A 13,233-nucleotide genomic window follows, 5' to 3' on the forward strand; every position below is an offset into this window, starting at 1 on the left:
ACCCACTCGTATATGGAACAATGTGCTATAACCCTTTCTGGAAAATTATTGCCAACAGTCTACCTACGACTACAAGACAGTATTGGTTCATTTCGACCGTTGATTCAGAAAACGGTGATTGAATAAGCGGCAAAATAAACAATTTGGTGATTACTTCAATTAAAATCTGGGAAAGCTGTAACAGCCTGATACAAAAGCTTGTTGACTGATGGAATGAAGCCTTACGTGCAGGAGAACAATTGACTCCTGGAGAGGACAAATAAATCTACAATTTCCATACGACGAGATTTTTCAAGACAAAGAAGGATTGCCATCATGAAGGATTATAGTGATTCCTCCCCACCCCCTCCCCAAAGTGCACTCCACTAGCGGAACGCTGCGTTGTTTGTTATCATCGTCAGGTAAATTACTTAATAAAAAGCTTCAAATCTCCATTTATCTCATCGAGAGAGAAAAAGAATGTATATACAGAGAAGACTGCATCAAAATACATTCCATTGTACAAGTGATCCTCGCCAATATTTGGTGAAATTATGCGTCACGCGTGGTTTTCTACCATACTGTGTGATGGCAGAGATTATGAACATAAATCAAGCTTCTTTTTCTATACACAATTTTAAAACCATGTAATTGTAAAACTACGGAGTTTATAACATGTGAAAGAGGCCGAGAAAATTACTGTTCCTCTGTATTTACGATTAATATCAACCCAGCTCATGTATATCATCAAATGTGAAATAAGAGAAGTATCTAATTTATATACTAAGTTCTCCTGTACGTCTTGAAAACGCTTGGTCGAAATTTATTTGCAATCCCAAATTTTCCTTTACTTTTCATGTCTTTTATGAAAATATTAATGAAGGCAAAATACTGAGTATTTTTCGGTTTATCTGCAGTTAAGCAACGGAAAAACTGGAAATAAAAAAGAAAAAAGTTTCCTTATAGGGACTTGACACCGCAACCCTCGGGTTACTGTTCCGTACTCATTCCGCTGCAGCAGTCGCTATCTGGAAACTACGCTAACATAAATGGTTCATCCTTCGTCCGGGCCCCACCAAAAATGCTACTTTTTTTAAAGGCTTATCCATTTGGCGCCTCCACTTCAGTAACTTTCATTTCTGGCCAAGCCCTGCATATACCATAAATCAGAACGCAATCGGTGATGACGAATAGGCGCGGTCCCTTTGTCAGTGTAGGACAGCGATGTAGTTAATACTAGATGTCATTTAATTACTCTTATATTCATGTTTTCCGACGACTTCATCAAACAAAGCAGAAAAGTAATTCGGCGTAATGTTCTAGACCGATATACCACCTCCAGTCAAAATACATTGAGGCAAACTAGAGTGATTCGCCTGGAGCCTTTCACTCACTACATTATATAACGGTTATAAGTGCAGATATTTCTATGGATGACTGAGGAAGATATACTGAACAACATTACATCAGAATTTACATTTGCAAACTAATAATGATAACCATAACAAGTCGTACGTTTTTAGGTTGGTTAGTACCTCCAAATAAATGTGGCAAGAGCAGGCCATCAATGCTTATTTTCCCTTGGGCAGCATGTCAGGTGTTGAAGTGTGGACACGTGGACACAAAACGGCTAGTCTATACTGACAGGTATAGCTTAGTGTGCAAAAAACATCAGGTAATTAAGTTTGTGACATGTTGTCGGAAGAGTTATCGACCAACACACTGATGTATGAGCATATCAAAATAGCACACATAAAGACATCTACACTTACACCCGTTACACCCTGTATCATACTGTAATTCAGGAACTTTTTCTGTGAACAGAAAATAAATTTCCTACATATCCTTCCAAAATATTTGAATATTTATGAGATAAATATTAACTAGCTTGGTACCGTGGACCTGGTGCCGCTTTAGACATTATTTATTACATTTGCATACATATTACAAAATATTTCATTTTGTCATCTGGTTTACAATTTTATTGTGGTTTTCAAATATCAGGCTTAGAACCTAAGCAGAATGACAATGTAATGGCTGAAGTAAAATATTTATCGTCTATATGTACAACGAAACTGGATGACATTTTGTAAAAGAAATGGGAATGTTAAAATTTAAATACATTCTTTTGTGTTCAGTTAGTGTCGATCACCCGTTTTTTTATTCAAGCTGGGACCATTTCAGGCATTTTCCTGAACCACTAAAGAGAGATTCCCTGACACCTAATGATGATCAAACACATAATGCAGCGTTGCATTTTATAGATACAAAATGAACCTGTCTGTTGCCATGTTAGTATTGGAAGAGCTGTCGCTATTACAAATCAAACTGCGAAAAGCTCTTAGTGCTGTTTAAGGACAGCTATAGGTGGTATGTTCAGATATCGAACGGACAAAGTTGGTGCCATAGATATTATGAAATAAGGAAGGGAGAGTATATGGCTCTGTGGGACATGTATTAGAGCCTCAATTTAGTGGAAACTGTCCTCAGATTCACAGCGAAGCCATTCTAGAAAATTGTCTTACGGGTAGTGTGGTCTCCCAACAGGATAGAACATAGAGTTCATTTTTTATTTAAAAGGAAAACAAATGACTCACAAATGTGATGGAGAGGTGGCATATTGAGTAGGACACCGGTCTCGCCATGGTGAGGAGCGGAGTTCAAACATTTAACCAGCAGTCCGCAAGTTTTCCGAAATGGTACTCCATCTTTAAGTACCATGGTGTGAGAAGCCATCGAGTATGATTTCAGGTCACGGCTGGCGGTAATTGGGGTAACTGTGACGGCACAATTGTACGTCAAGGACAATCTGCGTCCTAATGTGTTACTTTTAACGCGAAAGTATGCTGATACTATTTTCCAACAAGACAATGTTCGTTTAAATATGCACCAGTATATTGGAGCGAGTTTTCAATAAGACAATGCTCGTCCAAAAATGAACTGTCAGCGTGATATTGAAATACTCATGTGACCAGCAAGATCCCCAGATTTGTTCCCGATAAAACATATGTGGGACCAGTTCGGACTGTCCCATGGCAGTATCCAGGATACCAAAGACCAGTTACGGTTCAAATGGCTCTGAGCACTATGGGACTCAACATCTTAGGTCATGAGTCCCCTGGAACTTAGAACTACTTAAACCTAACTAACCTAAGGACATCACACACATCCATGCCCGAGGCAGGATTCGAACCTGCGACCGTAGCAGTCCCGCGGTTCCGGACTGCAGCGCCTAGAACCGCACGGCCACTGCGGCCGGCTAAGACAAGTTACAACAGTTACTGTCCAGCTTGCCTCAGGAGAGGGTACAACGTTTTTATGACACCCTTCTCAACCCAGTCAGTGCACGTATCCAGGCCAGAGAGACTGAAACGTCATGCGAATAACTGAGCTCACTTTGTCAAGTTCTGTATACATTTTCTCGGTTTGGTTATCACTGAAATAGCGACACATACCCTCTAAATCTGCGAAGTTTCATGTCGTTTCCTCCTCTCCTTCAGAATGCTTCAACTTTTTTGTCAAACAGAGTATATTCTATGGCGTTTTGTCCTTAGGGCAACGGCCTTGCCGCAGTGGGTACACCGGTTCCCGTAAGATCACCGAAGTTAAGCGCTGTCGGGCGTGGCCGGCACTTCGATGGGTCACCATCCAGGCCGCCATGTGGTGCTGCCATTTTTCGGGGTGCACTCAGCCTCGTGATGCCAATTGAGGAGCTACTCGACCGAATAGTAGCGGCTCCGGTCAAAGAAAACCATTATAATCACCGGGAGAGCGGTGTGCTGCCCACACGACCCTCCTATCCGCATCCTCAACTGAGGATGACACGTCAGTCGGATGGTCCCGATGGGTCACTTGCGGCCTGAAGACGGAGTGCTGCTGTGCTGCTGTTTTGTCCTTAAGCGATGTGACAACATAGTGTTAGCTTATAGTACGGAAAAAAGTCACATGTGCCATATATTTGTGACCGTGTGAAAAGTTCTCTTTTACGTATTATCATGCTGCGCACCGGATCGAGCTTGTAGTTGGGATGTATGGCTTGGAGACCCTTTGATAAACTGACAGGTATCTTAGCAATTATTCAGGCGCCCAGATTATATATAGATCCACTTAACATCGCTACCTTAGAAGTAAGTGGCTTTTGGATTATGGTGTCGGAGCAGTTCGCGTCACATATGAAAATGTTAGGGAACTATTCAGAGGAATAAGTCAGGCGAGACTTCAGTTTAACGTGAACTGCTTTGGCAAAACATTAGTTCGTGAAACTGGCATTCTAATCGACGAAGGCCGTTGTTCGAAGAAAAGTGAAAATAGTTCCAAACAAACGTACCTATTATCTCGCAAGCTGAATGAGGTAGAGGAAGTTCGCGCGCTGTTCTGTTAAGCAGGTGAGTGTCCTGGAAGACTTCTACCCAAGGACGCCGCAGCGGCGGCAGCAGCAGCAGTCGGATCCGGCCGTGGGGCGGGACTTATCCGCTTATAAAATGCGGAACACTGAGCGGAAGGCTGGTGTTGCGAGTTTAGCGTGGCTGGCAGAAATAACCGGCTCCGCTTCTGGTGGCCCGCCCCCGCTCGGTCACACCTCCCGCCGGCTTCACCGTTTCATTAAGAAATACGGATCCTCAGATGGCGAGAGGTGGCTACACGTAATTCACCCAGGAACATTATCGAACATGATCGTTTTGGTGGTCCAGGTGTTGTGGTGTTCGGATGCACAATGTTGCACTCCTGTACTGATCTCCAAATCTTTGAACACGGTACACTCACCTCTCGGCGTATTCTGTCACTGTACTCCTTCTCCATATGCGTCTTTTCAGGAGTCTATTAAGCCCAGACTTCAGTTTCATGAATGACAATGCGCTACCGCATCGAAAAGCACCAGTAGGAGGAGCTCTTGGAAGGAAAAGACATTCGGCAAATTAACTGGCCTGCCCGTTTCCCCGACTTAAATCCTATCGAGCACGGTTGGGAGACGTATTCCAGCACGTCCGCATGCACCAATAATCGTCTAGCAATTGTCAACCGCATTGGTGGGGACTCGAACGCCCTATCACAAGAACTCCTTACCGGCCTTGTAGCCAGCATTGGTGTACGCTGTAAAGCATGCATTGCTGTCCGTGGTGACCGCACACCCTTTTTAAGAACCATGTCCCGCCTTCTGTGAAGTCCAGGGGAACATCACAAGTCGCAGTGACTTCAGTTTAATTATTGTCTTTGGATAAAAGTGTCATTTTGTTCTTCTCATTCCGTATTTCTTTCAGTTACTACTTGTACTGTTCCATTGCAGTTCTTCTTATGTATAGTGGAAGCTTCATCGAGCTATATTACTTCACAGTTGCAGATCATTCAAAAACTACATTCTTCCTTAAGTTTGGCACCCCACTCTAGTTACATCAAAGTTCATCTTATGTTGTTGTCTTTGTCCGTTACACTGTTCCAGCTATACCTGTGTGCAACACTCAGACTTTCCCTATTTATGAAATGATAATTAAATGGACACCCTAGCTGCAAACAGGCGTTGATGTACTTTCATTGGGGACATGTTGAAAATGTGTGCCCCGACCTGGACTCGAACCCGGGATCTCCTGCTTACATGGCAGGCGCTCTATCCATCTGAGCCACCGAGGGCACAGAGGATAGTGCACCTGCAGGGACTTTTTCCTTGCACGCTAACCGTGAGACCCACATTCCCAACATGTCCACACCACTACATTCGTAGTGCGCCTAATAGATGTTTGCCCATCATACTCATTACTTGTGGCAGATTAATCTACCAAGTCCCGTACGAGTTCGGGCATAACTTGTGCTTTCGCACACAAGAAAGTTAATGGCCGGGAAGCCATATTTTAACTATATATGACGGCAACAGATACTACCAGATACTACGGGAACAGATACTACCTTTCCCTATTTAGTCCGTGCTGTCCGTGCACTTTCGAAAGAGGCTAGTCCATAATGTATTAAGAAGACATCAAAGCAGCATTTAATCTGTCACTGTATAGCAGTAAAAATTCTTAACTACTCCTTATTCCTTCTTTCCCTCCTTTTTCCTCTCCTTATGGTTTCGGAAGTGTAATTATTATCTACATGTCTACTCACCAGTGATACTCGATATATTCTATTCTTGGCGTACGCTGCTTCTAGTGGATCAAGAAGCTACGTATAAAATTAATCTTTGAATAACAAAGATGAATTATAAATGATTCCATGATGCAATGAAGATTAACGATGATGAATGGTCCATCGATGGTGTTAAAGAGGCTAGTCCACAATGTATTAAGAAGATATCAAAGCAGCATTTAATCCGTCATTTTATAGCAGTAAAATTTCTCAACTATTCCCTATTCCTTCTTTCGCCGGTTCTTTTTCCTCTGCTTATGGTTTCGGAAGTGTAAGTATCCTCACCCGTCGAGTTTTTAACGGAATATTATCTACATGTCTACTAACCAGTGATACTCGATATATTCTATTCTTGGCGTACGCTGCTTCTGGCGGATGAAGAAGCGACGTATAAAATTAATCTTTGAATAACAAAGATTAATTATAAATGATTCCATGATGCAATGAAGATTAACGATGATGAACGTCCATCGATAGTGTTAAATGCGGGAATGGTACATTCGGTCGAATCGAATCAGTATAATGGAGTCTGTTGGAGAAAATCGTAGTGGGCGATTAACTCTCGTATCAGTGTAGACTGGAGTAATAATGATTCCCGTTATATTGTACGAGTGATCCTTGGAAATGCGCAAAAATGTTGGACTCTGGTTTCCTGCTAATCTACCTGTAAAAAATGACCGAGTTCGTTACTCGTATCAGCGATTCACAGTTAGAAACCTTGAACATGTCCAGTCATTAATAACAATAGAAAAAATTAATTGTAACTTTAAACGCAATATCAGCAGCAACACTAGGGAGAAGTAATGCGATGCAACTAGGCATGTACTGTCATACCGAGAGGGAAGCAGGTGGGTAGCGTTACAGCTTCCTTACTTTTTATCAACTACATATACAAAGACTTACGATCCATAATGACGCTAGCTAAAGTAATCTATGCATACATATTCTAAAGGCTAATGCCTTGTGGATGCAACCACTCTCTTCTGTCATTGGTTTTCCGTTTAAGTAATTGTCATATCCTATCCTCTTCTCGGTGTCTTTCAGATACTCCTCTTCCTCTTACTTTCGTTCTCAGCACGAATAGTAATGATGAAGGTGTTACGTGTGGTGACGTTTTCAGTAAATTTTGTTTTTCTCTTTTCAGTTTCCTTTAATAATTTTATCGCTTTGTTGACTTTACTCAAGACTGCCAGGTTGGTTTTTTTTTCTATCCATCTCGTTCCTGTCATTTGCCACCATATCCACAATTTAACAGCTTCAAATTGATTCTTTTCAGTTTCCCCAGAGTCCAGCTTTCACTTCCATAGAGCAGCGTACTCTACAAAACAGATTTTGTAAAAGATTGTCGGTCACTGTGGCCGAGCGGTCCTAGGCGCTTCAATCCGGAACCGTGCTGCTGCTACGTCGCAGGTTCGAATCCTGCCATTGACATGGATGTGTGTGATGTCCTTTGGTTACTTAGTAGTTCTAAGTCTAGGGGACTGATGACCTCAGATGTTAAGTCCCATAGCGCTTAGAGCCATTTGAACCTTTTTTGTAAAGGATTATCTGACATCTCCATTAATATGTTTCCCAGTTAAAATTTTTTTCTTCGTCATAAATGCGTGTTTTGTCAATGCAGTGCTTCTCTTCACTTCCATTAAACATTCACTGCCCTCTGTAATTACATCTCCGAAATAACAAAATTTTTTCACGTGAGTAATTCTGACATCATCCGTTTTTATATTGGTTTTAATTTCACCCATATTTTCCTTGCTACCATTACTTTTATTTCCCCTCTGTTCACCTTTAATTTCTATGTCTGATAGGTCTTGGAACGCCCTACTCATTTCTGTTTCGGAGTCGGCAAGTATCATATGTCAACAGCAAATCTAATACAATGTATCGTTTCACCAGTGGCTTTTATTCCCTTTGTCTTCCCTTCATGATATGAATAGCTTCCTCAAGTAAATATTTCTTTATCTTCTTGTTTCCTGGTATTGGTTGTTTGGTTGGTTGGTTTGGGGGAAGAGACCAAACAGCGAGGTCATCGGTCTCATCGGGTTAGGGAAGGACGGAGAAGGAAGTCGGCCGTGCCCTTTCAAAGGAACCATCCCGGCATTTGCCTGGAGTGATTTAGGGAAATCACGGAAAACCTAAATCACGATGGCCAGACGCGGGATTGAACCGTCGTCCTCCCGAATGCGAGTCCAGTGTGCTAGCCACTGTGCCACCTCGCTCGGTTTCCTGGTATTAGTTCACCAATAGTGTATTGTTCGATTATTTATTTAGTTTCTATGGAGTCTGCATTGAAGTTTGCCTGTTATCAGACGGTCTTTCTGACGCCAAAACGTTAACTTAACGTAAGACAACAATGAATGTCGAGGCCGTTTTTTACTTGCGAATCATATATTTTTTGTTTTATGTGTTTATGTCTGTTGGTTCGTGCAGAGGCAAACATGGGTATCCAGACAGTAATTTGTACAGACGAGAGTGGGAAATTGCCTGGAAAGCACACTGAGGCTGCGCCGTGTGTGAGGCCATAAGGATGGAGAAAACCGATCGGTTAAAACCGACACCGGTATTTTAGTTCTGAATAACCAGTATCTTTCGTGTTTGTTTGGTTTCGGTTATAACAGTTTTTTTTTATTTTTTACTAGTGACCAGGCAGAATGACCGATATATTTGTGTACAAATTTTATTTTCCTTTCTAAATAAAACGTTTTTAAAAACGAGTAATATTTGTCCGTAAAATTTAAATTGCTTTGAAATATTCGGTTATTATAAAATATGAGGAAAACTATTAGTGCTATTTTAATAACAATGCTGACAGCTAGAAATGACCAACGAACACTTGATATAAGAATCTCAGCAGCACTGTTTTATTGTTTTGCGCGTCTTTTACAGTTAATGGTTCAAATGGCTCTGAGCACTTTGGGACTTAATTTCTAAGGTCATCAGTCCCCTAGAACTTAGAACTACTTAAACCTAACTAACCTAAGGACATCACATACATCCATGCTCCAGGCAGGATTCGAACCTGCGACCGTAGCGGTCGCGCGGTTCCAGACTGTAGCGCCTAGAACCACTCGGTCACCACGGTGGGTTATACTTAACAGTAACATATATCCTAGAGAACGTTAATACTGAAATTAAAAAAAAAACATAATAAACGAAATAAAATCAACTGTCACATTTGCAAGGCAGACTAATGTATTTGTGGAGAAGCTGAGGGTGTAGCAGGAATGGGAACGCACAGCAGAGAGATCTGATCTGCTGCCTGCGGCGACATAATTTGCCTTTATCTATTTGTAGCTTTCCAGGCTCTTTTTTCACGCTTTTGTCGTAACTATTCGTTTTTCTAACTAACTCGCTTTTTATTGTATGAAAATAAATCTTAAGAAAGAAATTGCTGAAATTTTTCCACGAATTGAGACGAAAATTTTTCTTCGACCTTCTGGAGTCGAGCTAACGTTTGTTTTTAAAAATCTAGTGGATGCAATTAACATTTTACAGTTTTGCGCTTGATGGAGATGGAGATTCATATTCAATCTTATATTTTTGTAAGAGGTCCACGAGCCGAGATATCGTGGATTATGCAAGCACGGGCCGTTTAGAATCAGTTTTCAGAGAGAGCGAGCGCCGTTTCCTCCCACACAGCCGCCCGCTAATGCACTCCGTGCGGGCACGCTTCACTTCGTTACTCAGTTACCAGTGGCTGCTCGTGAGTATACATTCTGGGTGTTCTCAGATTTTTAGGTTCAGATAAATCTGAGACTGTGAAGTTAACAGCATCTGCTGTATAACAGTTATGCTTATCAACAAGTTTATAAATCTACAGCCACTGCCAATAATATTAACAGTAATAATAATAATAATAATAATAAGGTGCATAACTTATCCGACAAAAGGAAGAATTGTTTCTGTGAAATTTTGTTGTTTTGTATAAATGAAGTACTGTTTAGGGAAATAGCGAAATAATGTGTAATTTTCGCAACTCTCCATTTCTCCTTTTTTTTGTAAGTGGGAGTTTTCGGGATTTTTTCCATTTTTTCAGACAAATGTACAAGTTCCCTAACACATGTATTAGTTCACGAATTTACTTCTGGGCTGAAAATCAGATATTCTTACGCTGCACCTACACAACAACTTGGGCTAACTGTACACTTCCTTGTTAAATGTTTTCTTGTAGTCATGCTTACTTGATTTCGTCATTCTCTCAGTCCAAGGGGTCTGTTCTCAGAGACCCTATTTCCTTTGCGTTTAACTTTTCCTGGTAACTTACATTTCTGTTCCCACAAGGAGATTTTCACTCTGCAGTGGAATGTGCGCTAATATGAAACTTGCTTTCAGACTGAATCTGTGTGCCAGACCGAGACTAGAAGTCGGGACCTTTGCCTTTCGTGGGTAAGTGCTCTGCCGACTGAGCTACCCAGACAAGACTCACGACCCGCTTTACTTTTCTGTTGGCATTTAAAATAGATTCAATGTAGTTCATGTTAGCACTGCACACGAAATCCGGTTCCCGCACAGTATACAACCAACTCGAAACACAAAGTGCCGTTTGTGGAAATGATTAAACTCAAGTAGTAATGTGTACCAACATCCTCACTTGACTAGAATACACGTGAGGTGCTGAGACCCAGAAGGGTCTAAAGCACTCAGCCAGCGATCCCACATTTACGTGCATGTCAGAGAAACCAATGATATAGCTTTTCGAGAATTTTCATACATACAATGTGGACCTATAACACAGATAAACCTGACTCACAATAAGATCAACAGATTTCAGAAGCATGGATAAATTCTACAATCTCACAATCAATGGTGATGTGCTTTAGGCCCTTATGGTTCTGAGCGCCTCGAATGGGTTATTGTACGATAAAATGCGTAACTTAATATACTATGGCTCATTCAGAAACCCACAAAATAGGTTTACTGTCAGTACAACTTCACATATATTGACGTCCAGTCTAACTTTACTATAGTATATAGTGAGAGAATTAGCATATCTGAGAAGTGTGCTACCATCTAGCAGGATTTATGCCCAATGCCCAGCGAACAGGGATAAAAGTCTGCTGCAGTATGCTATCACCTGGTGGCACTGACGTAGCTTTCTAGTTGAGTGGCAAGGGCTAGCTGTGGACATCCTGAACCGTGCACGTCGTTTATCAGATCCGTATGCATTTGGCCCGTAAGGCAATTACGTCACGCGAGCTGCGCATGCGCAAAAGCTCCTTAAAACGTGCACAACTGAAGGTGTGCTCGCGATCCTGGTGTCAAGTTTCACAGAGTCTAGAGGAGAAGTAGAGTGGTAGATTCCCTCATGTAGAGGATAATATAGTCTTGTGAAATCGGATAAATATTTTTGATAAAAAAACTGTATACTTCCCTGACAAAATAGGATAACGAGATAAAAGTCAAGTAGAGGAAAAATTTTCCTGCCATGTATCACTCTTACTGAAGAAAAATTTTGTGTGTCCACAAATTTAGTGTTCTTGCTTTCAAAAACTCATATTACAGAATTTATGTATTTATTGAAGGATTCTCTGAAGATAGAATCGGGTCACAACATCATGTTATTCGTAGAGCCCAGTTGAAATATTGGGAAATTTGTGCTGATATCCATGATTCGCGTGTGTGTCAGGTAACTTGCATAATTTATGTATGGGTTCTTCAGCCATGCTATAGAGCAACGGTCGTCATATTGCAGACCGGCACTCGGCACGCGTTCTCAGACTATTTTATACCAACACGCATCTACAGCTAACAGCTTAATCCAAAAACGGCAACCAACGTTAAAACGAAAATATTAACAGAGACAATAATACCTTAAGACATGCTTAATTTTAATTGACATTGGCGAATCCGGCCCTGAGGTAAGTGAAGCTGGTCGCTTACCTTAGGAACAGAGGGATAAGTAGTGTGGCACTGTGAGTAGGATGTGAGAGAGGGAATATTTTATTGTTTGTGTTTCCATACAGGCAACTCTTGGACGTGCGGAACTCGTACATATCAGCTGCTATGGTATAAACTTTGAGACGGAAGTAACATAGATTCATGAATTTGCATCACAGAGATGGCCATCCTGAAGTCCGGTACTAATTTGTAGCAAGGAGTATGAAATTAAATTAAGGCTGTTATAATACGACAAAATGAGTAGAAGAAAAATGGCTTTCGAAACATTTAGTACAAATTTGTGGTCATGTCTCATGATGCATTTAAATATAAGTGCAATTACTTTTATTAATCAGTTAATAATCTGCTCACACAGACAACACAGCACCACTTCATCAGGCAGTGTCACAACTTTGGGTCGCTGAGTGTGGCCGCAGTCTGAAACGGTAAACAGTCGAGCGCTAACTGCTCCAACTGGTGCCTATTTTTAATGACCAATACTTGGGGGCCATTGGCCAACCTACTGTATCCTTACTATATCTAGTGGGAGCCTATAACATACGAATTTATGTAGGTTATCAATAAATAATGACATCGGTACATATGCGGCTGGACGTGCCTTTCCATAATGTCAGTATTGGCCCTTGAGAAAAAAAGTTTGACGACCACTACTCTAGAGTTTGACTCTGTACTAGAAACCTGATGAAATAATGTTCCATTGATGCAGGCAGATTAATCTGATGGAGGAAATGAAGTCGTTTCCGTCTGAACACGTAAATTAATAAAGTATGAAGAAACTTTGCTGGGTAAACTACGACTATTCCTTTCTATTGGCAGGAACAGATAGTGATAAAGAAAACAAGTGTTTTAGCAAAGACTGTAGTGCACTCACAAAAACTAATTCCGATCTCATAGTAATGCTCGCTAACAGGCAAAATCAGTTGCGATTAGTAACACCTGACTGCCGCGCTTAAATCGTGAAAACATAGGCAAGTAAAATTAATGACGCAGATGAACTAATTCAAATACACATGAGTGCGGCAAGAGGGCACTGCGTAGGCACAAAGGAAATAAAGAGTACGCTTCGGGAGGGAGAACCTTCAGCACGGTCGGCTCGTTCCTCGGTGCAACAACTAGGGACAGCAATAAATCTCCGCGCCCGCGTCTCATTTTTGTTAATTACGTTTCAGCTTAGCGCTGTTCGGCAATCGGCAACGAAAAGTTGACGTACAAGTGTTAACAATGCGTAGTCAAACAAAA

General features: G+C 41.3%; 1 protein-coding gene and 1 non-coding gene across 2 annotated transcripts in view; both read right to left on the minus strand.

Moving 5' to 3' along the window:
* Positions 1-13,233, minus strand: part of LOC124722320 (innexin shaking-B) — a 407,608-nt gene that overhangs the window by 213,967 nt on the left and 180,408 nt on the right. The gene's annotated exons all lie outside the window — the stretch shown is intronic.
* Positions 5,531-5,605, minus strand: Trnat-ugu. Its single transcript has one exon. It is a non-coding gene; the product is annotated as a tRNA-Thr (tRNA).

The sequence above is a fragment of the Schistocerca piceifrons genome, chromosome X (genome assembly GCF_021461385.2).
Source record: "Schistocerca piceifrons isolate TAMUIC-IGC-003096 chromosome X, iqSchPice1.1, whole genome shotgun sequence".
NCBI classification, from domain to species: Eukaryota; Metazoa; Arthropoda; class Insecta; order Orthoptera; family Acrididae; genus Schistocerca; species Schistocerca piceifrons.